Raw genomic sequence first — 24,244 nt, 5'->3', positions numbered from 1 at the left:
CCCACTGGCTGGGTGTGATCCAACCAGTTTTGTGGTTAATCTTACCACAGGCTTCTTAGAATGGGTTTGTAGCTTCTCCTCAGGAGGAGGAGGGGGAGGCCAGGACTTCCTCTGCCAGGAACATCTCAGGGTCAGATTGCTTGTGTTTAGAGTGCACCAATGGGGACAAGTGGTTTCCTTCTGATTGTTTCTTGAGAGATGGAGGGGGAAAATGCATTCTGCTAATCAGAAATGAGCCCATGTTGCACAGCAAGAATGCTTTCTCTCTCTCTCTCTCTCTCTCTCTCTCTCTCTCTCTCTCTCTCTCTCTCTCTTCCCCCCCTCCCCCCAGGGGAGCTGCTGCATTTTGGTCAGGGCAACCTTGACTGCTCATGCTTCCTCTCAAGGTGTGGCCTACTTAGCAGAATGAGCCAAGCACAACTATAATTAGAATTATATGCAAAATGAGAAGACTGTTTAAGGAACATCTCTGGGTCCTAAGCGTCTGTTGCCATGGAAGCCAGTGAGCAGCTCTGCGTTTCTGGTGAGTTAAGCACCGGTGGCCCACTCTCTGCTGAAGGGGCCCCTTTAAATAAAGTTGCCTTTTTTCTCTCTTTGGTTTCTGAATAAACATCAACCTGGGTTTTTAGTGCAAAATCCTGATTTCAAGGTTATTGATACCGTACTAAATTAATACAGTCCGTGGACGGCACACGCTGCCCGGCAAAGCCGAGAATGCTCCTGTCTCCTGAAGACTTGACATTTGTCTTTCATCATGTTCTGAAAGGTCACGAGCTACAGATGGATCAGGGTACCTGCCTGAGTTTACATTTACATGCAGTTTATTTTATTCCCATGCGCTTCTCATGAGCCCATCACCAGAATAAAACTGTAGCGCTTCCGCAGTCTCCAGGCTGGCTAAACTAGAGAGCTGTCAAGTTGCTCTCTCTCTCTCTCTCTCTCTCTCTCTCTCTCTCTCTCTCTCTCTCTCCATAATTTGAATTAAAATGAGAAATAGATGCTGATTTGATATTTCAAGAACGGAAGCTTTGAGGTTCATGTTGCTAAGACTGGCCATCTTAGAGATCACACCACAAGATTTTTTTTTTTTTTTTTTTTTTTTTTTTTTTTTTTGGACAGGATGATGTGGTAGGGGAGAAGAGGATGACAAGAGACTCTAATCCAGTGATGCACTTTATATTTGAACCCAGGACTCTCACTGCCCTAGTCACTCAAGCACAGTTTGCCAATAACAGATTTAGAATCGGTGGGTGCATACACTTGTCTTCACCTGTGAGTGTGTTATTTATGTGTCTGTTGCAGAAAACCACTTATGTGTCTGATTTACTCCCATATCTTTTCTTTTTTTGTGTGATAGATACTAAATCCCATCATATATATATATTCCCAAAATATATCATATATTTATAATATATTTAATATAATATATATTTTAATATATATATATATATATATATATATATATATATATATATATATATATATATGCCAAAATACCTGTGGAGCTGACAGAGCATGATGCATTCATTTTCCTTGATTTTGTAGTGAGGGAAAAGGCTAGCATGAATAATTCAAAATAATGCTGAGGCTGTTAGGATTCCGTATGGGAGAGGTCATCACAGTTGGAAGAAATGAGCTGGGAAACCATTACTATTCTGCGATCTTTGAATCTCAAGGTGACATCGTTATTATTTCTCCGTGTGTATAATGCGGTGCCTCAGTAGCCTCAATAGCTTATTGCTGTGTTTCCCATGTAGGGGAGAAAGATCAATTATATACAGACCTCGAAATGTGAACCATAAGCAGAGTGTCCAATCAAACTGTCATTAACATTCCTCACACCTTAGACATGTGCTTCCGGGTCAAGTGGCTTTAAAAAAAAAATGATAACGGATTCATTGAAAGTTAGAGTGGAGAGGATTTGTTTTTAAAGGGAACCATTTCTCAGTCAAATAACAGGGATTCTCTGATCATGTCTGTTAATTTCATAAAAAGCAGCCTCATGATCAGCTTGGCTCCAAGAATCCTTATACAGAGGTTCCAGCATGCACCTTTGAAAGACAGGCTTGTTACAGGTCTGATAGTAACCACAAGCACTCTTGAGTAAGCATAAAACAATCCTGTGTATTCACATCTAATTTACTCCTCTTCTATCCAGACTCAGATATCAAAAAAGAAGGAAAGAAAGAAACAGCGAGCACATGCTAAAGTGGTATTTATAGCACATCCCTCGCTATTAGTCACCACTACATAATCAGAGATAAATCTTGCTTTCTCTGGAATGGGATTAAAAACACCTTTACATTAAAAAAAAAATATTCAAATTGCTGTTGCAAAATGTCCCTATTCCTATCCCAAAAGGGTCCTTACATGTTTAAAACATTTTTTGTCTTCACAGAATTTCCCAAAACTTCCCACCATCTTATTTTTTTCATACAATTGTTCTATCAGCGTAAGGAGCATTACATTCTGTTTAAAGGCTAAACAGTTCCTAGCATGTGTGATTTCTGTAAGATGGATGCAAAAGCATTATAAATCTCTTAAGTTATACAGAGCTACTTTGATTGACACCCACCCTGCCTACCGCAGTCAATCTGACTCACCCCATGTTCTGATCAGTGTGGGGCCACCTGGCTTCTGGAGGTCATAGCTGAGGAAGCACACTGCTGTTTTGCTTCTAAACGATGTGAGACTGGTCCATCCTCATCTGTCATCCACTGGCTAATGATTTTCTGCTTTGTCTCCTTGAATTTTATTTTAAAATGTATGGTTTGGTATTTGTTGTGAAATAGTGTTTTACAGGATACATGAAACAGACCAGTAACAGATATGGTTGGCCGACTTCTTAGGAAGCATCTTTCTTCTCTCTTCTTTGTGATCTTTTTCTTGCTTTTCTTTATCTATCCCTCCCTCCTTCTCCTCCCTGCTCCACCCTTCTCTCAATCCTCACAGACTGGCTAAGCTTATATCTAGAGCTCATAGGCTCCACTGCCACCCTTTTTCAACTCTGGAGTGGCTGGGTCCTGCAGGTTCACACTGCTACACTTGGTGCTTCATAGTCTTTGAGCATCCGCACAGGATTGCCAAGAGCCAGACCAGACCTTGCCTTCTGAATGCACTGAGCAGAAAGATGGGAGGAGTAGGGTTCAATGAATGCCACTTGGTCATCTCCCTTCTACATAAACCCATCCTCCTTACTAAGCCACAGTGAGCCTCTCCTCAGATCTTGCCTCACAGGCAAAATCCCCAACCAACCAACCAACCAACCAACCAAACAAACAAACAAACAAACAAAAACAAGTAAGAAACCCCAAACAGGTAGCAAGACAGAAGGTTCCCTAGAAGAAGTTGTTGGGCCCTAAGATCCAAACCGGGAAGATGCACTCCCACAGAAACACTCACGGACAGGGGGTTCACTGCAAAAGCAAGAGGCTTATTGATTCCTGTGCACTGAGGTAGAGGAACCCCGAGCTAAAGCTCAGAGCAGTTTTTATACGGTTTTCACAGGGTTTACGAGGGAAATCTTACAGTCACCTCTGAGACAATGTTAACCACAAAGGCTGATCTCAAACGGCCACTCCCACAAGTTTCTTGGCAACTCATATTTGCACACTATCCTATGACAATGAGTGTTAGCTAAGTCTATCTTATCATAGCTCCTGTTTACCCAGGTTTATTGCACTAAGGGTCCAGCTTCCCGATAACCTTTTAATCCTCTTATCTTGGGCCCTCCTGGAATGTGTGTAAGTCTTTGAAATGTGCTTCTCCCAGAGCGTGTCTCTGGAGAAGTTAATTTTTAAGTTTAGACTGGGACCTGAGATTCCTTCAAAGGCAAGGCTGGAACTACCAAGTTCTGTGCTTAAAGTTGTTGCCAGAAGCTGAAGAAAGGCAGTGAGACTGAATGAGACAAGTTCTCCACAAACTCCAGCAAACTGTGTCTGGGTGGGTCGGATGTGCTGATGGTTGGTACTGCTTATTGGAAAGGAACACAGAATCCTTTAAAAATTCATATAAAATCTGGGGTGTGGTAGACATGAGTTGAGGAGAAAAATGTAAACCACCAATTATAAGCACATCAACCCAGGTTGTGTACCAGCACCCCATACCGGGTACCCAGATGCCCAGACACAACCAGACCTCTGAGAATGAGCCCCTCAAGGGAAGTGGGCATCCTCCAGTGAGCCTCATAATCTTATATTAGGTTTCTACAGCTGTCATAGAAAATTACAAACAAACCATGTCACTGAAACCATGGAAATGTTTTTGTTTTGGTTTGACTGTTTTTACACAGTTCTGAAGTCCAGAGAGTACAGTTAGGGTACATATGACAGGGCAGGTGCCCTGAGGATCCCGAGACTGTTTTTAGCTCTCTCTCACTGTTCATAGTGGCTCTGTAGTCCTTCAGCTTGGAGTGCTGTTACTTCACAATGTATGCTTGTCCTCCCTGCTCTCCTCATGCCAGGCTCATTTCAAGCCTCTGCATCCAGATACTCCATTTTGTACTAAGATACTGGCCTCAGACCCTCTCAATTCTCTCTTCTCACTGGATCCCATCTTATACCACAGAGACCCTATTTTCAAATTATGTCAGAGAATTACCATGAGTTAGGGCTTGAGCATATCTTTTGGGGAACAACACAGGTCAACCTTTTGTAGTCTCTCCTTTTCCAGCAAATGTATGGTTCCTAGACAATGAGGTGGCCACGGGCCCTAGTAAAGCTGCCTCACTAGGATTTTGAACATCCATTGCTGTGTTCAATGGTCCAGCATCCTAGAGGGTTTCTAGATTCTTCGCAGGTTTCTTGCCCTGTTTCTTCTCCAGGAGTGGCCACGAACCCAAGTCTCACTCTGGGAACTCCTTTGGAGCACAGCCAAGGAGAGTGGGTAGCTGCAGGCCTGGGAGGTACAGACAAGTCACCTAGGAGCTCAGGTCCTGTTCCCACCCTGGGGGCTGCCTTTGAAGTTAGCAGCAACTCTCAGAGCACAGGGACAGCAGTGGAGGGAGGCCCTGGCACACTCTGCTCTTCCACTCTGTTCAAAGAGAATAGTCTGAGCAAATAGCTTAGCAAATAATGAATGAATGGCAGAGTCTGGGCCAGCCCAACAGGAGACCTGCTTACAAGGGTCAGTCTTTCTACAGACTGCACCCCCTGCCTGAGGCATGCTGAGCCAGGCCTGAAACAGAGAGGGGAGGTGGCTCTTTCCTTCTTTTTTGTTCTTTATTTTTTAACATTTAATTTCTACCTTGCTGCCCTGAGGATGCCCAGTAGAGGCACAGGTGGTGCACTGATGGTCAAAGCCAGCCATTGTCTTATTTACTTGCCAGTGCCTGCAAGAAATAGGAGAGAAAAGTGTGGGAGGAGCCAGGCTTTTCCTGGGTAAGGAAGGCATTAACACTCTGAAGGCTTCTGTCTCCAAGCTTTCAGAGCCTGTATCCCCGTTTGGTCCATAATCACAGCTAATGGGCTGGCCACAGAGGCATCAGGGGCATAAAATGGTCTAACACTACATTGACTATAAATAGCAAAGCCATAAGTGACATTACTTTGCAGATAAGAAACAATCACATCATTAAGCAAAGGTGTTTAGTGTATCAGTCACCCTAACTTTGATTGATTGCGAGGCATTTGTCTGTCACCAGCACAATGGAAGCTGTAATGCAACTCAAGGGTTTAAAGGGAAAATTAAGATGAATATTGCTGCTAGCTCTTCAGTTTGCACAGATGCAAAAAGGGTGGGCCTCCCTTGCTGCCTGCAGGGCTGGCCTTGGCCCAGCTTCCAGGCCCAGCGGCTAACAGACTGCCCTGAGGAAGCAGAGAAGGTAGCCCTGGGGGCTAGACATGGCCTGCCCAGGGCAGGAGGCAGTGACAACCCTGAAGGAAAAACTCCCTGCCCCCAACCTGCCTTTTCTAAAGGAAGCAATACACTCCAAGCAGCAAGGCTTTCCCTTTGATTCCAGCCCGACATCAGGCATAGTTGTGGGAGTCATGACTGGAGTTATGTTGACCAGTGTTAAGGATTCAGATGCAGGCATGCTAAATACAGATCTGGTAGCCAGCTCAACTTTAATTCAGCTTAAATGAGGCACCACTCCAAGCTCAGGAAATACCAGGTGGGTTAAGCAGCAGTCTCTGTTTAAACAGCAGTTTCTGTTCTCCAGGACTGGGGACCCTACTAGAGACACTCATGGTACCAAGTTGCTAGGAAAGGTTACCATGGATGAAATGGGGTCGCTGGAGAGCTGAGTGAGGCTTCGAAAATGACTGAAGTACTATAAGAAGACAGCATCCTTCCCTCTGCTTGGAGCATCAGGAAAGACACAGCAAGGCAAAAGGAGGGTCCCAAAAACTTCAGAGGGAGAGATTCTGAATCACAGGAGTCACAGACAGAGGTTTCCGAAAAGATACTGTTGCTGCTACGTGTGTACAGATGAACTAGGTCGCATGCAGCCACCCAGGATACAGAATGCCAGTAAGGAAAGTCTGCAGGGCCGTGGGAGAGAAAGGGCTAGTAAGAACCCACTGAGTATACAGAAGGTCTTCAGAGTGTGGTCGAGCCTGCACCTGTTTTGATGGGCAGAATTGTCACTGACGGCTTCTGACTAGGTACCTGGTTCTCAAAAGTGGGAAATGCTTCCGGTGCTAAAAGAAAGCCTAACAAGGTCCAAGTTGTGGCTCTGGATATTTGTGTCTGAGAGGCTCTTTTGCAAGGACTGAGATGGAGCCAGAGTCTTCTCTCTGTTATGGTGTTTGTTTGTTTGTTTTAAGAAAGGGTCTCTTGTAATACAGACTAGCTTTGAACTTGCTATATAATCAAAGATGATCTTGAACTTCTTATCTTCCCATCTCTAACTTCCAAGGGCTAAAATTATAGGCACACATCACCATGCCCCATTAAAAAAAATGTGATGCTGGGGATTGAACTCAGGGCCTTTTGCACGATAGACACACACTCTACCAAATAAGCTATGCCCCATTGTTGCGCTATCCATAGAGACTGTAGCAGAATATACCTCTGCTCATAGTATCAGTTATTACACATCTCCTTGGAAGTGAATGAACCACTATCTAGTTGTAGAAATATTTCACTCACCTCTACACAATGACTGATCGATCTTAAATAATCATTACACCAATCAACAAAATCTGTAGAATTCATTGTATGAATCAATAATCATCTAATCAATAATCAATCAGGAATAATGTCTACTCAGGAATGGAGAATTCAAGACCCCATGGAGGGTGAAAGAGCAGATTAAATTTCTAGCTCACTGTCACAAGTTCCTTCCAGTCTGGCTTCTTGATATTGCCATTGGATTTTTAGAGGGAGACTGGTCCTGTATTTGCTATGTCATCACTAAGACACTGCGGGTTTTAAACTTGGGATGCCAGCACTGTCTCAGGAAAATATGGATACCTCAGGTTGTTCATGGTGTTCCCTGTGGGTTTGGGCTTATCATTTCTGTGCCTCCACAGTTTCTTAACCTCTTGCACCCCCTATGATTCTTTTGCGTATATGTGGTACTGGGGATGGGACCCAGGGCATGTGCCAGACAAGCATTCTACCACTGATTCGGTCTCAGCACCTTTGTGGGTTATTTTATGTTTGCAGTTATTGCAAACGTGATTTTGCCTGTGCATCATGCTTCAGATCCCACCCAGTCCTTGGATCAGCATTGCTAAGCCATTGGCTTGGCCCTTGTCAGGGAGATCCCTCTGCAAATGTGTCCAGTGTTTACAAGATGTGTAGTAGACATATTGGTCCAACATGTCCTGAGAGTTAAAACTGAGAGCCAGACATGGCTTTGCCTCTCACAGAGAGTGTTCCAATCTGAGGTTGGGATGACTGTAGTGGAATCAGAGATGGGATCTGTGGAAGCAGATGTGAGGTTCTCAGCTCTAGATGCAGGCTCTATAGCTGAGCTGTTAAATCCCAGAAAAGGGTGTCTCTTCCCTACACAGGACACCATGACCAGGGTGGAGTTCCTTGGCTGGGCATCTATTATAGCGTGAATGTAAAATGTCCTCCATAGGCTCATGGGTTTGAATATCCTGGTCTCTAGCTGGTAGCACTGTTTTGTGAGTTGTGGAACCTCTAGGAAGTGGGGTTTCGGCTAAGAGAAGTCTTGAGGTCTCTGAGGCCGGACCTTGAAGGTTTTATTCAACCTGAGCTCTTTGAGTCTTGCCTGTCTCAGTATGACTGTTGTAGTCTCATTCTTTCACCATACAAAGAGAACCACTCTCATTGCCATGCCTTTCCCACACAGATGGACTGTACTTTCTGAAACTAGGGGCCCAAATGAATCTTTTCTTTCTTAAAACACTCTATTGTCATTTGTGATAGCCATGCAAAAGTATCAAAGGAAGTATCCACGTAGCCTGTCCTAACTCAGCTGTCATTCATTCTTGCTAGGATCTACCTTACGAATAGTCCTGGTTTTGATAACCTGAACATTCATGTTCATAGAAAGATATGATTACAGGTCTAAAGAAGAGCTTGTCAAGTTTATAATCTTTAGTCTATCAACTTCTGACCAGTGGGAAGTGAATCTTACTCTTCTGATTATCTGTGGTTCCTTGTTGCACACCTGCTGAGAATCCCACCCCCAGTGCTTGGCTGAGTGCTTTCTTAGGGTTGCTTCAACTTAATGGTATCCATAGAGGAAGTCAAAAGGCCTTGGAGCCTCACCCTGTCCTCATCTGTGATGCCATGGGTGGGTGCCATGAGTTTCCTGGCTAACAAGTTCCCATCATTTCCTGAAAATAAATTCAGCTTCTTTGACTAAGAGGAGTCTTTCCTTAGTGAGTGTCTTTGTTACTTTTGCTGTGAAGAGACACATGACTAAGGTACCTTATAAAAGAAAGCATTTAATTTGGGACTCATGGTTTTACAGGGAAGCATGGTAGCAGGTAGGTAGGCATGGTACTGGAGCAGTACCTGAGAGACTGCATGTCATCCACAAGCAGGAGGAAAGAGCTAACTGGGATTGGAGACAACCCCAGTGACACACCTCTTCCAACAAGCCACACCCACTAATCCTTCCCAAACAGTTTCACCAATGGCAGATGAAGCATTCAAATATGTGAGCCTATGGGGACCATTCTTCAAACCACCATAGTCATGATGAAGAAGTGTGAGGTAGCTGGTCACATTGTGTCCATGACAGGAATTGGAAAGGGAGATGAACACTGGTGCTCAGCTTGCTTTCTTCTTCTCAGTCAGTCCAGGGCCCAAATTCATACAACGGTACTACCCACAGTAAGAGTGGGTCTTCCCCGGTTAGTTTCTCCAACATAGAAACCTCTTTAGAGACACACCCAGAGATTTATTTCTCAGTTGATTCTGGATCAAGTTGATAATGAAGATTAAGCAGTACAGTCTCCATCAGTTTAAGCCCTGTCAGATGAGGAAATGAGAAGTCAACTGAAGAGTGGGAAAGGACCAGGGAGACTGATGAAGGGGGCTGGGCTTCTGGTATAACAAGGAAGTATACAGTATCATGTTTCAGCTCCTTGAGTTCTTCTGGAACTTTTCAGAATAACTGTGTTGGGAATGCAGCCCTCGGCCTCTGTATTGTTGAGAAGTGGGTGATGTGGAATGTCAGGTTATGGGTTTCATCTCTCTGGTGAGTTCGGTGACTGTTAGCCTTCCTTCATTCTTCTCCCTAACTCCGCAAGCTGCACTTCACATCTGGGGGAACTTATATTTATGTGTAATCTCACTGCTTACACTCCGCTGAACAATAAAAGAACAATAAACTTAATAAAAAGCCCAAGTGATTGGAAACTGCTCTGGGAACAGCAGTCCGGTATGAAAGCTATAAATTCACTTGTGTGCTCACGACAATGTCAGCTAATTTTTATGAAAAGCCCATCACGCAACATGGTACCCAACACCGCGGTGGCGTGAGTGTCAGGCTTCAGACTTCCCCTGGTAACGAAATGGGAAATGTATCACAAGATGATATCGCAAGCCACAGATTCATCTTGAAATGCTCTCTCCAGCCAGGGGTGCTTCCTTGCTGACCTTGTCTCACACCTGAACTTCAAATTAATCATTTCTTTTTCTATACTATTGCACAATGCCCACTGGTACTGAGGCAGGGTGTGGAGAGGGCTTTAGAAAATAACAGCCAGAAATATCATGCCACGTGACAGACTTGATTGGCCCACATTAGTGAACCTACAGTAGACATAATTAGCCCCTGGAACAATAGCAGTCATCGAGAGGCCAGAAGCTTCATCTGAAACCATTATCTCCGACAGTACACTTTTAAATAAACCATCAGGGGCCCATTGCTTACTGCACGGACCCAGTGGGAGTACACAGTTGCTTGGTTGTCCCAAGAGATTATAGTGGATAAGAAATTGGGCTACGTTTCCACTTTTCAAAATAGACGTTTGCCTAATTGTTTATGATAGCTCCTAACCTGTTTCTCAGACCTCACAGTATTTTTTTACATTCTAGTAAATCAACTTGGTTGGAAAAAAAAAAAAAAAAAAAAAAAAAAAACCCTCTGGCCAGATGATTGAAAGGAAAAAAATAGCCGTCCTGGAGGCTAGTGCTGTGTGTAACTGAGCAGAGTTAGCAGCTATGGTGATGCATTCCATGGCTATAAGAGTTTGTAAACTTTATGGCCCTGAGCTGAAGACTAGAGCCCATAGGTTCTAACTTCCTATGATTATAACCATTCGTAGATAACAATATAACATTTACATATACATCATCTGCATATACAGCCCAGCAGCCTCTGCCGTCTATGACACAACTGGACCCAAGCTGTGGATATCTCTGGAATGTGTATTACTGAATGAGGAGACAGTGGGTCAGGTCCTCAAAGCAAAATTGAAATCCCTTCTGGCCAGCAGCCTAATATAAGGGGTCTTCCAATGGGGAGGAGATAGAAAAAAAGGGGAAGGAGGAGGACCCAGAACAAAGGACTCAGGGGTTTCTGTTTGTGAATGTTTGGCTGAGTCTATGGTCTATAGACACACGTGCAGCTGGGGACCCTGTCTGAGTGTCATAGACATGGGAACTTCATCTGCGTCAGACAACTCTCCTCCTGTGGGGGCAAAACTATCTCTGGACCTGTCTCCCACAGGCTGTGCCCTTCCCATGACTACCCTGCAGTTCTGAAACTCACAGGGCATCAGAAGAGGGTTCTAGCACAGTAGTATGGGAGCCCCGTGTGGCTTGCAGAGCACTGCAACAACATTCAGGAGGTCCTGCCTGTGGATTTCTCAGCTTCTGAGTCTACCAAGGCTGTGTCCAGGTTGGGGCCTGCCTAGTTGTGCCTCCTGGAACCATCAGAGATTTTGTGGAAGGTGTGTCTACTCTTTCTTTGCCTTTCTCCAGTACTGGAGACTTTCTTCTTTCAAGACCCACCCAAAATGTCAAACTCTCTGGGATGCCAACTTGGGTTCCTTCCAGGTAAAGAAGATGTGTCATCCAGGTGCGTTAACATCACACAAGTGAATAAGAAAATTAATAGAGGTTGCAAGTTAATACTAACAGGCCCACCCCAACATTAACCCTATCTGTGAAATGCTTGAGCACATGAAGAAACTGGTCCTGAGAATTCAAAACTGCAGGATCTCCATGCCACAGGGCAACAACAGGATATCTGAGAAGAGTCCCAGAGAGGATCCAATATTGATAGTGTGGTAGAAGCCAGAGACTTCGAACCAGGCCAATGACCCAATGCAATGAACATTTGAAGTGAAACTGTTTGGGCAAAAGTATATTGTCACACAACTTCTATGATGAGATGTTATTTATTTATTTAGTTTTCTTTTGGGGGCGGTTGCAAGGGTGCAGGGTGGATATGAAGGGGCAGATGAGTGGAAATGGGGTGTACGATATGAAATGAACAAAGAGCAAGAAGTTTCTAAAAAGGTACGTCTACTGTCTTTAGATGACTTGATTGCTTCAGCTCATCGAGTCCACACCTGTCCCCCACCCAGGCTGTGGGCCACATGAGCACCTCCGCTTACTACCTCCGGTATAGCCTTGTGTCACTGCTGTCCGTACACATGCTCCTTCTCACTGTAAAAAGAAATGCTTCGTACCCTTACGCAACAGTCTGTTATTTTTCAAAACAAGCTTTAAATAACAAGAAACTTCATTCTTCTGCAAGATAGCTCGTAGCTCACCAAATAAGGGGTTTGTGGCATTCAATCAGATGACAAGAAGCACTGAATGTTAAGTTTTCTCCAAGTGCTCCAACACCATACAAATAAATATGAAGCTACCTTAATAAAGGCTGCAAGTTAATACTAATTGAGCCAAGTCCTAATGTTTAGCCATGCAGCTATTTCCCTCTGTTTAGAGAGTGTTTAATACTTAAGGGTTGGTACCCTTCCTGTGATTAATTGCTGGGATGTGCACAGACTAGAGTCTCACGGAAGTTCATTCTCTGCAGGTTAGACTACAAGCATGGCTTCCCTGTGGACTCAGCGACTTCTCATTCCGGTTGGGAACAGCTCAGCTTCTCTCCACTTGACAAAGTTAACTTGGCGTATGGAGGAAGCACAGCTTCCACCATCTTGTCCAAGGCTACCGCCCTCAGGTTTCTTGTGATTTTACCAGCCCATGGCCACATGACCATCGTGAATTAGACACATATACACTGCTTTGTTTATCGCCCAAGCTGGAGATTTTCCTAAGTCTTCATTTTAACCTAGTAAAATCCACTTTGGTCTTTTGTTTACAAAATAGGCATTTGGCAGCAATTGTTTTAAAAATGAACATATAGAGAGATGGGTTCGTGATTTATACCCCGTCCCTGTGTAATTAAGAGACAGCTTTTGATTTCAATGAAGTGACAATCACATAATGGATTTTGGAAGCAAGATAAATATGAAGAGGAAGTGACATTTATGAAGTACACAGGGAGAGGAGCGGCGAGATTTATTTTGCAAGTGATAACACACTACGGTGACAATCTTCACTTTTACGGTTACAATTTGCCAAATGATCTCAAATCTTGTTAATTAAAAAAAAGGAGGGGCAGGAGAGGGTGAGAAGGCAGGGAGCCAGGAGAGGTCTTTTGTGCTTAAGCGGGAAGGTGCCTGCTATTTTCTTAGGGCTGAACCACACCTAGAGAAAAAGCAACTGCTCAGAAATATTCAAATGCTCAGTATTTTCACAGTTATTGGTTGTTCTTAGTAACTAAAAGTTAATTGATCATAGATTATCAACATATTTAAACTTTTTTTCCTCCTCAACTTTTTCTCTTAGTGCTTGGTTTTCTCAGACTGAAAAAAAAAATCAAACTGGTATGAAGAAATAAATTTTTTTTTCCTCATAAAGAGTGTAGTTAAGGGGGCCACTGCACTTCTTATCCAGTGCTTGGCTCAAGGTGGTGGTTTTTTTTTTTTTTTTTTTTTAATTTTTTAAATTTTTTTACTGAAGGTTTTTTTTTTTTTTTTTTTTATATTGCCCACAGTTAACACAAGGGCGAGGATAAGAACAGAGTTCTCCAGTTTGGCTCCAAGCCAGACCAAACTGGCCATAAGACAAGTTTCCTATAATTTGAAGATCTGCAGAAAAAAAAAAAAATGAACCTATTGTATTTGCCAGCCTTTATTTAGCTGTTTGCAATAAAAAAAAGTTTCTCTATTACTTTAAAGAAAACCATTTTCTTGTAACTCTCAACTCTACGAGGCAGTGAAATTTGTCATGGCAAATTCACATGTGAAATTCTCTATGTGATTTCTGCTGGCGTCTGCCATAATCTAATTACTTTCTAAAAATACGTGTGTGTGTGTGTGTGTGTGTGTGTGTGTGTACACATATATACTAGACTTAATACATATAACTTTATATATATGTATATATCTACCTATATATACTAGACTTTATACATGTAACTTTATACACATACACACACTCACAAACTCAGTGACAAAATGAAAGAAAAACATGAGTGATAATTTTGGCATGGTTCTGTTGGACAATAGTCACCTATCTTGTTTTAAACATAATTAAAGAGAGTTAATACCATCCAGGTGTGGTGGCTCAAGCCTGTAATCACATCACTTCAGAGGATGAGGCAGGAGGACTGCTACAATAAGGAATAAAATTCATATCTCCGTCCATGATTGGTCCCAATTTTTACTGGTAGGCATCTCCCCAAACCTCAATTCTTATAGTTCGGTTTCCCAGGAACAAGCCAGGTGAGGCTAACACATGAGGCGCGTTGTTTAAGATCCCACAGTCTTGATTTCCTCTGACAGAGTTGAATAATGATCCTTAGATCTCTCCGAAGATCTTCATATGTCAGCAGTATAAAAATCAAAACTGTAGCTGACATTAAAATGTTGAGGACATGTCTCCATTACTGATGAACTCCCATTGTTCCTGTGGAGAAACCTAATTTCTGGTTTTGTTTATTTGTTTGTTTGTTTTCAATATGTCTTCTTTCTGCCTTACCTTTGCCAGAAATGTTTAGACTCTCCCTTCTAAAGCATTGTGAGGCTACACGTTGTACAGGAATATGTGTATTTGTTTGGTGGACTGAAACTTAGTGACCACCAGTCTTTAGCTTCAAGAACATTTTTATAAGACACCACAGCTCCCTCTCTCACACTCATTCATCCACTTTCCCATGAACACACTCCTTTTGTCCAAACATTGGGCCTTGATTCATTCTCTGAAGTGTCTTGTCATTTTCTATCCTACGTCTCATCTTGTTAACATTTGTACTTTCCTACTTTTCTGATTTCTTCAGTTTTATTCTTCAGTTTTATCTTCTACATGTGTGGCAGCACTAAAAAGAAATCTTCTCAAACCACTGTTTCAATTAGTAAGATCTTCATTGTTTCCTGAATATTCTTTTTTTAAAAAATCTTGCACTGTTTCATGTGGGCACATGTCTTTCATCTCTGAGAATATTAATATATTACTAATATGAGTGGGGCTTTGCCACCGGATTCTGCTCACTTTGTTTCCTGAGAGTTCTTTCTCTCATCCTGTTTGTTTATTTTGATGTTAATCTTTCAACTTAGTGCCTTTCTTTAAACATGTGAAGTTGCTAGTTGGCTGGTGGGAGACACTGGCAAGCTTATTGGATCTAGGGTGTGTGAGAGGGGCTTATTGATGGTGACCTTGTTACCTGGCAACAGGCCAAACTGGCACTACTCTCAGGGCTGTGCACTTGTTTGGAGGGCAGCCTCTTCTGGGTGTACCAGTGTCTTTAGACGGAAATGCCCATATGGAGGATGGACATTTTCAGAGCACAGAGCAAAGGCCAAGTAGGCATGTTAGACACTTCTCATGTAGACTCAAATGTCCACTTTTAGTCTGGTGCTTCGCTAACATCCTTGGGTAGCCAGGTGAACCAAATCCAGTTCCTTTGTGATGCAGCCTCTCTGGAAAGTGTTCTCTGCAGTGGTGGAGAAGGAGAAGAGAGTGGGCAGCATGGTGGGAAAGATAAACCTATGGTCTAAGGAATTTTAAAGCTTTTCTCTCACTTTTATCTTTGTGAGCTCTTCCTGTACCGATGTTCTCAGTGGTAACTTGTGCCTTAAAATCTAAGCTTTTCTAGAGTCCTGCAGCATCAGTGAACAACTTTCAGGGAATCTAGCTTCAGCTCTGTATTCTGAACTCACTCATCTGCCATCTAACACTTGGTATCTTTTCTCATTGGTTGTCACGGTCTATCATCTTTTGTTTGTCCTTATTAGTTCCTGACTTTCTAATTCCATTGCTCTCATTGAAGTGGTATTCAGGAAAGGACAATCATAAACAAGTGTGTTTGTTCTTCCGTAACTAAACAGAAGTTTCGTTTTGCTTCTTCATTTTGATTTAAAACTATTAACTTTAGTGATGAAAACGCTGAAGACATATGAGTTTATTTAAAAATCAGTTAAACATTTCTACAACTGGAGAGGGGATAGATATATTAAGGTTCAATTTCTATCTCTTTTATTTTATATTTGCCTCCTTTTACTATAGATAAAAGAAATATTGTTCTAGTGACTAAGAGACCCTCATTCTTGGAATAGTTAATCAGGGAGAGAGGTATGCCTTTATTTTACCAGTTTCCTGTAATAAGGAATAAGGTAACACTCGCACCTGTTCCCATTTGGATTTATTTTCTGGTTTTTTTTTTTTTTTTTTTTTTTTTTTTTCATCCAGATGACCCTTGACCATCAAGACAGAATCTTAAAAGAGCAGCTTTGTTTACTGGCACTACCAGTCTATGTTGTGTGACTTCACATGTCCGGTTTGGGACTGGTAATGTGACTTGGGCCAAAAGTGCTTCTGGCTTTAGATGGGGCTTTATTTGGTAATCTTGGAGAAGCTGAGGATGCACAAGTGTTTCCCTGAAACATTTGAAACTGCTTCTTTGGTTCAGCCAGGGACAAAGGGCAGGTCCTTTTCCTCCTTTCTAGGGTGTGGAGGGAAAAGCCAGGCTCTTCCTGGGGCTGGCAATCCTATATAGCCTGTTCTAGTAGCTTCCTTGAAAACAACCTGACAAAACAGATTTGACTCAGCTAATCAAAAGCTTTTCTTGGTGATTCTGCATTTGCAGATAAATTGTCACAGGCCTCCTCAATTCCAGGATCATTTTATCCTGTGAGAAAGTTCTAGCATCATTCCACAAAGTTAAAACCGAGTGAGTGTGCCTTAGTGTCCCTTGTTGGGCTTAGTTTTCGGATGTTTCAGAAACTGAGTTTTCATTTGGATAACCTGGTGCCCAGTACGTGTACTTCTGCACACATAGCTCAGTCACTGGCAGCCCAGTGGTGGGAGTGGGGGTGGGGGTGCAGAAGTCATCTTTTCCCTGCTTGGGAACATATGAGTCCCACCTGTATCTCTCCTCACAGCAACGGGGCTCCCACAGCACAAAGTGCAACAGCAGCTTTGCAGAAGCAAAGGAGGGAAACTCTATTCTTTATGTTCTTCATAGTTGAAAGGATTATAAATAACTTCGTTATCGCCCCTGACTGGTGGAAAGGCTGGAAGAATGGACTTCCCTCAAAACATCCATACACAACAAAGCAATGTAAGACATGAGCAGCTTCCTTTTATCAGAGGAATGCCAGAAAACAGGAAGTCTGATATGCGTGCGTGTGGAAGCTAGACAGCCTGTGTCACTTGCTGTCTCCAGCATCCCAATCTTCCTACATCAGTCTATTCTTTAATGTTTATTCGTAACCAAGGTGACTAGATTCTCCCATCTCAGTTCCCTGGGCTCACTTGCCTTATCTCTGTGGACTCCTTGCTTCTCCATTATCCTAAGCCTTTGCCTGCCCTTTTCATCTGGATGACTTACTTCTTCTTCCCAAAGTTCCCCCAGGCCAGTGTTATTGTAAGGAACTGATTTTACTAAAAAGAAGAAAGTTGAGATGGAGACACCATAGCTCCCAATGCCACCATGTTATGAGATTGCGCTCAGATATTTCCCTCAACAGAGAATGCCCCACTCCTTGTCCTCTCCCATGGACACAGCCTGCCATCCTGGGCTTGGCCACCTCTACCTGTTATGGTATCTTCATGCATTTTCTACACTCTCTTACAATGCTCTGGCCACTAGGGAATGGGTTGCAGTCTCCTATTCAGCTTCTATACTTGATCTGGCAGAACCAAAGAGCTCTCTCTGTTTTACTCTCTCACTGGACTTTGTCTGTAGGACACATCCCTCTTAACTGATGATTTCACAAGGCCTTTCCCCTCCATGGGACCATCTGATCAAGAAATAGATCTGTCATGTCCCAGAGGGAGGTAGCTAGGCTACTGTGTTTCCTGTGATAGACACTGGAGAAGGCATCTGAAGTCATCTAGATTAGTACCTATTGTGCCTAGGCTCTCTGTGATGGCTTTTTCTTTTGTAGACTATGGTATAACCCTATGCTAGGTGTGATCAGCAATCTCCAATGCGCATTATCAAATCTGAACATTCATGAAGATGCTGCACCTCTAATGTGAGAGGATGTTACAGCTGCCATGGAAGAGCCAGGGTGACACTAACCAAAGACTCAGGTTCACCTGGATTTTGTTTTTGTTGTTGTATACCTGTGTGTGTGTGTGTGTGTGTGTGAGAGAGAGAGAGAGAGAGAAAGAGAGAGAGAGAGAGAGAGAGAGAGAGAGAGAGAGAGAGAGAAAGAAAGAGAGAGATGTAACTCATACTAACCTTTAATTTGCAATGCTCCTGTCTTAGCCTTTTGAATCTAGATTTGCAGGCATGTACCAACACACCTAGCTATATTCATCATGCTGAGTGTTTGTATGTGTGTGAGTGCAGTGTGGATATTTGTGTGTATGCAGGTATAATGTGTGTATGTTTAAAGGCCAGAGAATATTCAAAATGTAACAAGCAGGCTAGGCTGGTCGGCCAGGGAGCCCCTAGAATGTGCCTATTTGCACCTTCCCAGTGCTGATTTTATAAGCACATGCTACCATGTCCAGTTTCATGCCTTTTTCTTCTCACTTATGTTCTGCAGAACTCAATCTTATACTTGCAAGGAAAACGCTTTCTTTAATGCCATGGCCATCTCCCCATTCTTTTTAAATGGAAGTATGTAATATGGCTTCCATCAATCGGGCAACTGTCAACCAGGGTTTATAGAAAGGTCACATTCCCTCAACCAGCTGCTGGAGAAGGTAGAACCTTCCACCAGCCAAGGGCTAGGAGAAAAACTTGATGCACTTCCATTTCTGAGAAGCCCCATTCTCCGTTCCAGGCTGCTTCCTCAGGCTGGTCATGCCGTTAGCTGTTAGCTCTTGAATTCCTCTGTGCAAGCACAGCTGGATAGGGACAGGCCTTCTGCAGACCAACATTTACAAGGACACTCCCTTCCTGCAGAGCTGAGGCTACAGGCTCAGGCTGAGCCCTGCTTAGAAGTGATTTCATTTCCTCCTGCAACAACTTCCCTGGATAGGTCCCGGGATCCTAACACCCACGTTTACAGATGAGAGAGAGCACAGGCAGGGGAGGTCACTTGTAGAAGGCCACACACACAGTAAATGACAGGCTTGGGATTTGAGGAAGGCTCCAGATCTGTGCGCTGTGTCAGTTTCAAAGTCCTGCTCCACTAGGGAGAATGTCTTGTTTGCAACCTCTAATAACGAATTCATGATGGACTGCAAGGGTTTACAATATTCCACTGAGTGTGTATTTGTATTCAAACTGGCTATGTTTATAGTTTGGTTTCTAGATATGTCCATCCTTGAAAGGACAAATATAAGAGAGAATGCTCATCCTAGGAGAGTAGCAACAGGGTCAGTCAAACCTGTCCAGGGGAAGGCAGGAGACCCCATGACTCTTAAATCATTCTGGCTCTTGCTCCGCCTTGTGCTTATCTCAACTTACAAATAATATTTAGTCACTGGTTCATTCCCCCATTCTGTTCCATGTCAGACTGCAGGTTCCACAAAGACAGTGAGCCTGCCTACTTGATTCCTCACTGTGTCTCCAGCTTCTAGCTGTGGCAGCTTGCCAATGGTAGCACATAATTATGGTTGAGCGTGTCCATGGGTTAGTGCAAAAGACACACTGATCACAATTCATGTAATTTCCCTTTCCATGGGATAAGTTGGCTAGAAGTAAAAGCAGACCTCCGATGTCCTAGAAGTGTCACAGCCAGAGTGTGGCTACTACTGGACCAGCAAGATCATCTCGTCCAAGGTGTTTCTAGTCTTAGTTCTTAAACATGCACTGTGAGTTCACAAGGATGGTCACCGCATCACATCCAGAGGACAGCATCCCACAAACTCCAACCACCATCCTGCTCTTGTGTCCTTTTTTCCCCCTCTTCTGAGATGTTTCCTGAACCTTGGTGTGTGTATAAGTGTGTGTGTGTGTGTGTGTGTGTGTGTGTGTGTGTGGAGAGAGAGACAGAGACAGAGAGAGAGAGAAGAGGAAGAGAGAGAGAGAGAGAGAGAGAGAGAGAGAGAGAGGTCCCAGTTAGAACTGGACGCTCAGTCTGTTATTTTCATCTCTTTGACTAGTAATGAAACTCTGCTGCACTAGGGAAGAGATATAGGAAGAATTAGAGGGGAAATGTGGAATGGATGTCATTGTATTTCATTGGATACATATATGAAATTTTCAAAGAATAAAAAATAACAAAAAGTTAGTTAAAGAGTACATACAATTGCTGAATTTGAGAATTTAAAAAAAGTTGATTTCTATTTTCGAGGTTATGGTTCAAACTCTTTCATTTTCATCATCATCATCATTTTAGCATTTATTAATGAACTATCTCCTAGATCTAGTTGCAAATGTGATATTTTTACTCCAGTTAAAGCAAGATGAACTCATACTAGCACAGATGTGTTGGGCTCCTCACCCAGAGTTCCTGATGGAACACAGTGCAAACCAGCTTAATAAAAGCAGGGGAGACGCTCTTTGATGAGGTATGAAGTCATAAAAGGAAATGGTTCAGCACCAGGAGACTGACATGTTTGTGTCGGTTCTCACGGGTTCCAGTGTCATATCGCAGTGTCTGTGGCCCCGTGATGCCTAGACAAGTGATGGAAAATCAACTTAAGTCCGAGGAAATTAGCTGTTTTATGATATGGAAAGTCTTAACTCTGCATAGTTGAGTCCACAGGTCTCATCACCGCCCACCCCTGTTAAAATGCAAAGAATAAATATCTGTGGAGTTCTCTGCCAAAAATGAGATGTGAGACATCTATCTATACCACCCCTCCCCCAAGGCTTGGGGAGCATTGTAGAAGAGGGGCCAGAAAGAGTGTAAGAGTCAGAGGCCAGCGAGGACCAAAGGGAAGCAGTCTCCAGGGAACGGCAGGATTGCTGGCTGCACTCATCCACACCCAGCCTCTGCAGTTACCTCCAGGAGGTCAAGCCAGTTAACACTCCAGCACAGAGACCTCCTACTTGTACCCAAGGAGCTGTGGACAGTGGACAGTGGACAGTGATGGTTTCTTTGAGGAAAGAGAGAGAGGGAGAAACAGAGGGAGAGAGAGAGAGAGAGAGAGAGAGAGAGAGAGAGAGAGAGAGAGAGAGAGTTTTTCTTTAAGGGTGTAGCTCTTGGTACATTATCCTTGTTCCAGTGGAGAAGCCCATACGCTTGAGCACATGAGTAACAGAAATTAGACTCAGTAGGTTATTTAAAAAAGAAGGAGGAGGAAAAGGAGGAACGGGAGGAGGAAGAGGGGGTGGGGGAGGAGGAGGAAGAGGAGGAGGACAAAAAGACATAAATTTGAAGGGGATTCGAGAGTGGGTGAGAGATTTGGGAGGAGTTGAAAATGAGCAAAGTATGTCATGTGCACAGATAAAGTTCTTAGATAAGTAATAAAATATTAAACATTAAAATGAGCAATGCTGAGTTTTTGTTTTTGTTTTTGTGTGTGTATTTATTTATTAAGAAAACACAGTGGGGCTAGAGAAATGACTCAGCCAAAGACCATGAAGTTCTGGGTAAAGAAACACAGTTAACCTTCCACTGCAACTAAAACAACAACAACAACAACAACAACAACAACAACAACAACAACGCTTCGTTGATAGCTGTGGTATTTGGCAAAACTGCACAATCTTCAAAAATGAAGTGTACACCAATGAAGAAGGCAGAATGCAACCATTGAGAAGCATCTGAGTGAAGCACCTCATTCTTGGCTCAAAGGCTAGCTCTTCCCTGCCAGCTCAGCCTCATTAAGTAAGTGCCCTTTGTCCAGAATAAAGTAAGTGTGTGTGTGTGTGTGTGTGTGTGTGTCCCTGTGCATGCACTTGGGCAAGAGCATGTGCATATGTAGTGTATTTTTTTTTTATTCCAATTAGTTGATGGTATGTATTTCTAATTTCAGCACTGATGAGGTGGAGTCAGGCTGATCCTTGAGGCTCTGTAGCCAGCCAGCCCGTCCTACTTGGCTATCTCTGGGCCAGTGAGAAGCGCTGCTTCACATAGTGCCTGAGGAACAACACCAGCATTTGATCTCTAACCTCTACATGTGTGTTTACATGTACACTTACATAACTATGTGCCTCTACATGAACACACACACAAATAAAAAATTATTAAAAATCCATTTCAATGTGAAAAGCTCACTGTGAATCAAATATCAACATTTTGCTTATGAAGATGTTGCCGGTGGTATTTCATCTTGCTTTGGGATCTAGTGGGAGTGGATGGAACAAGACTGCTGACTAATATGCATTAGTTATTATGTGTTGGCCTTCTTGTTCTTGGGCATCTCCTAGGAATCCTGTGTCTAGAGCAAATTTTTTCTCCTCCCCATCTTTCCCTTGGTAATGTCTAGACTAGTCAAGAAGGCTCAGCCTCTCAGGCCCATATTCCAGGGTTTACCTGGAATCAATCTTCAATTGTTACTAGATCAACAAATTCTGTGCGTGAGAGGAGACTTTGCTCTTCAAAGTGTCCTCTTCTGAAAGCTCTTCACTTACAAAGCTTTCATGGTGTTATTGCCAGTGTGAGCAAGAGATGGCAATTGCAGCTGGCATGGCTGGCCACAGGGCACATCACACGTGTGTGTCCATCTGTCTGGCGGTTTCTTTCCACAAGGGAACAGTGATGGGAGATGGTCCTAGGCTTTGATTGTACCTTTGAGCATTAGGTAGAAGATGTCTATCCTTGTGCCTTGGGCTCAAGACTAGGAGGGAGGCCTGTGAGCAGGGTAGTTAGTGTTTAGAAGTGTCATTCTTGAAGGGAGAGGATGCAGAAGAAGTAATGTCATGGGGAAACAAGCTCACCCCACATAGTGAGGAAGATTGGAAAATAAAGATTTACCCCATTAGTAAAATGGGTGCTTAGCAGAGAGGTACCTGCCATTCTCTGAGCATGTCTCCATCACGAGGAATGCGGATGTCTTTTACCTCCCTGCCTGAAAGTATACGTAGACTGCTCAGGCCTGGCTCCCCAATCCACCACAGCTGTGAATTTGCTACTGCTTAATATAAAACAGTCCCCTTCTGGTCATTGTACTGTTTAATTTATGGCCTGACTTGGTTTGAGGGGGTCTCTTGGTTTGGGGAGGGGTCTCTTGATCAATACATTTAGTCCCATCATCTACTTCTTTCTTTCAGCTGTTCTTGGATGTATTTGAAAATTGTGTGGGGGCGGGTCTGCTAATGATGGCACTGCTTGCCCTTTAGGGAATCTGGGCCCTGGCTACTGGGCAACTGGGCTTTAAAGGCCTCTTGGCCACAAATTAATGTGAGTTTTCCAGATGCACTGTTTCCAGTCTCAGCTTCTGCATGGGCATCGGGGATCTAGGGTGGACAACGTGAGGAAGTCAGTGCTGCCGGCATAGGCGATTTCTCTTGTGACCTCCATCTAGCGCCAGACTCTGGACAGTTAGGATTCCTGGGGTCAAAGGACTGAGGTTTGTGAGTTCACTGACTCTGACTTTCTTGCTTCTCCTGGCATGTCCAGACAGACTAATGAAAATCTACAGTGGACATCCATTGGGGCTGTGTGCTCAGGGAAGGCCTGATAGCATCACCTTGTAAGTTACAGGCAGAGTCCTGGTACAAAAAGTGCTTCTGTGACAACAGCTTAGTGACCCCTCAGGGGCCACAGAGAAGAGGGTCACAATCTCTGCCTAATCTGAGCACTGAGGATCAAAGGTGGTAACAAAGCTGTGATTCAATTAACCGGTTGTTTGTATTTTCATGCAAATGAAGACAAGTGCGTCGGGCACATCCTCTTCAGCTTTGTTGTACATTAAATAACCACCCCAGCTCTTGGGCTGAAAACTGGATGTGTTAACTTGAATTGCTGGGGGTGGTCCCGGACCCTTTTGCTTCCAAGAGCTTCTGCTGACTGGAGCCAGGCAATTCCCACTGACTCAGTAATTCATAGGCAAGGTAGTCTCTCACCTCCCCTTCATTTTCCTCTCTGTATTCCACAGAGCAGACTTATCTCCTCCTATCAATTACAGCCGTATTAATTTATTTCCCTCTATCTCTCTCCCTGTGCTTGGTGGGGGTATGCTCACTTAAAATATATTTTTTTCCCCTTGCTGGAGGCTTTCGTGAAACACGGCTAATATTCCGCACTTGGGATTTGAGCCTCTGCATCTCACAAACTTTGGATGTATTGATGAACAAAAACAAGAGTGCGGAGAATCTGGGAAATTAGCAGCTGGCAGAGAGTGTGCAAACAGGAAACGGTCTGATTCTGTGCAGGGGTGCAAAATTAGGAAAAGAATTCGAAATTGTCTGGTGTTCGGGCGGGGGATGCTATTGTTTTCAAAGAATAATCCCATCTATTTTAGCATTTTTCAAGTGTGATTCCGAGGGTAATGTTCTTCC

The sequence above is a fragment of the Arvicanthis niloticus genome, chromosome 1, assembly GCF_011762505.2.
Source record: "Arvicanthis niloticus isolate mArvNil1 chromosome 1, mArvNil1.pat.X, whole genome shotgun sequence".
Taxonomy (NCBI): Eukaryota; Metazoa; Chordata; class Mammalia; order Rodentia; family Muridae; genus Arvicanthis; species Arvicanthis niloticus.
Note: the sequence above shows the minus strand (reverse complement) of the source record.